This window comes from Protopterus annectens, chromosome 14.part0, assembly GCF_019279795.1.
Source record: "Protopterus annectens isolate FY-2018-M chromosome 14.part0, PAN1.0, whole genome shotgun sequence".
NCBI classification, from domain to species: Eukaryota; Metazoa; Chordata; order Ceratodontiformes; family Protopteridae; genus Protopterus; species Protopterus annectens.
The window spans coordinates 125,774,321-125,777,051 of NC_056748.1; positions in this window are offsets into that span (position 1 = coordinate 125,774,321).

Below are 2,731 nucleotides of genomic sequence, written 5' to 3' on the forward strand. Positions count from 1 at the left end.
CCAGTTTTAATGAACCATTTGCACATCTGCAAAACAACCAGCATCAGAACTTTTAGATCAAAAGACCTAAATTTCACTTGTGACATAAATAGGACATGGAGAGACAGTTATGTTTCTTAGAGAATACTCTCTGGGAACAGGCTCCCAATCCATGTGAAGCAGAGCTCCTCCACAACCCTATTTAATCGCAACTCGGACCAAAGGATGGGTTATCAGAAAATTATCTCTGGTCTGGTACCTATGTCTCTGATAGACAGAGGCAATCAGTAAATCGCTCCTACATAAATCAAATTTGTGGGTCACATTTGGGTTGCTCATTTAAGCTTATAAGGGCCCTAGGGGTCATTAGCCTAGTGTACACCTATGAACTTATGGACTACCTAGGAGGTATGAGCAAAAGAAGAACTCTGCCCTGGCAAAATAGATAAAGAGTACAGACTGCTTGTTATTCAAAAACTGACAGCAGTGGTAAAGAGTATTGATGTTGTAACTGCAAAGAGTCAAAAAAATGAAAAGGTAGGGCTGTGAGCTTGAACTTTGCTAAAGAAGAAAAGTTACTGAAGTCCTGCAGGTAGCACCAGCCACAGATGCACATGAGCAGAAAGCAGCATGGCTTATCTTAAAAATGAATGTGCAAGGCAGTTAGCACAGAGAACTAAACCCCTGAACTGTTTATGAGCTGCTTTCTGTGCCCAAGGTATGGGGTTTGATTCCTTTGACCTTCACTTGCCTACTGTGTGACTCTGAGCAAGTTAGTTAACCAGAGAGTGCTCCTGTGTTGCCACTGAAAAAGTGACAGTTTTTCCAATGAACTTACCTAATCAACAAATAGAAAAAAAAAGATGGGTACTTGTCTCAAGACAGTACCGACTACAATAACTTAGGATATGACAAGGAAGGCTGACATGAGGTAGTGTGGTACCCAACTCTTTTATGTAAACACCACTGTGGAAAAGGAAACTGGAATTAGGTAGTAAAGTAAAAGCCATGACCCAGGGAACCGAGGGATGTACAGCCCAAAGACTATCCTTTAGCAGAAGAATGGTTTCTTCTGTATCGACTATAATGATGAATATGCTGTTGCTAACAAAACTCTCCTGCAAGCCACAGCATACCTGGCTTATTGATGTCACTTTCCTGACACAATCATCTATGTTTAAGCAAGAGTGCAGCATCCATGTGAAGGTGTCTAATGTGACTCCAGAATGATGCCATTGGTGTTTGCACGTATGATCCAGAAATCAGAAATTGCATATGAAGGAATACTTAATCATGTTTGTGATTTCACTGAAAGCATGGGTCTGTAGATGCAGGAAATGTGTGTACTAACAGACATTTAATCACTTTAATAGACCTTTTGATTTTGAAAAAGTAGCTATTAAAGCAGGTGAGCAGCACCTCACTGGGACTAAAGGCTGCCTCCTCCACTTCGGCCAAATCATAACACAGGAGCTTCAGTCCCAAGGACTGTCAAAGAGGCAACACATAACACCTGCGCCCAGCTGCTAAACATTTGGCTGCACTATCCTGTATTCTAGCATATAAAATGTCAGATGGGTTCTGGAACATAACATCCCGGTTTGCACAAAATACAGAAAGCCTTCTGAAATGGCTAGAAGATAGCTAAAAAAGTGGGGAACTTGTTTTCACAAAAAACAGTGAGTGGCTCCTGTTTTTCTCCCAACATTCTGGAGTAAGTTTAGCAAATCACTTGAAGTTGTTGCACACACACACACACACACACACACACACGTACCACACACACACACACACACACACACACACACACACACACACACACACACACACACACACCACACACACACACACACACACACACACACACACACACACACACACACACACACACAAATGCACACACGCACCACCACCCCCACCACCCCCACACACACACACACACACACACACACACACACACACACACACACACACACACATACGGATTGGTGGCACAAGTGGCTTTGAAGCCCACCGAGTAGTTTCTCCCTGATTCAAGCCAAACAAGATCATCTAAATGACATTAAATAAAGTATCTTCAGAAGACTCCCCTCTGATGTCCATAATGCAAAGAACAAGAAAACACCATGAACAGGGAAGAGTCCCTCCATGATATGATATACAGCTGGGTCCCATGAACTAAGTAACTGCATCAAGCACTATTATTTCACAAATAAATAGCCCTTCACTGAGTGAAATCACCTATCACAATGGCCTTGCTGTCTGAACATAAATTGCATTTTAAATAACATTTATTATCACATATCCCAAAAAAGTGACCTGTATTTCAGAGAAGTTGCAGATTGGTCATAAAAAAGTAACACAAACACACATTGCCACAGGGAATCTTGACACACTGAACAAAAATCACAAGTGAGTCATTAATGTTGATTAATGTACTGTTGCTAACCTTAATCCCATCAGTAGCATCCCAAATGTAGATACAAAGAGAAAACCAACAGTTTATACAATGTAAATTAACCACAGCATTTGTGCACCTGTGGATATTGTGCCAGCCATGTGTAATGTAGGAATGTGGTCAGAGTACACTCCAGTAAGGTGTGGTATATTATGTACACACCATGAATACCAGGCCATTCATGCACCTATTGGAGGTAGGTGGCCCATCTGTGTGACATGATGCTCCATAAACACACCCTGAGCAGCAGTCCAACCATGAGCCCATTGTGGGCAGGTGGCACACCATATAACA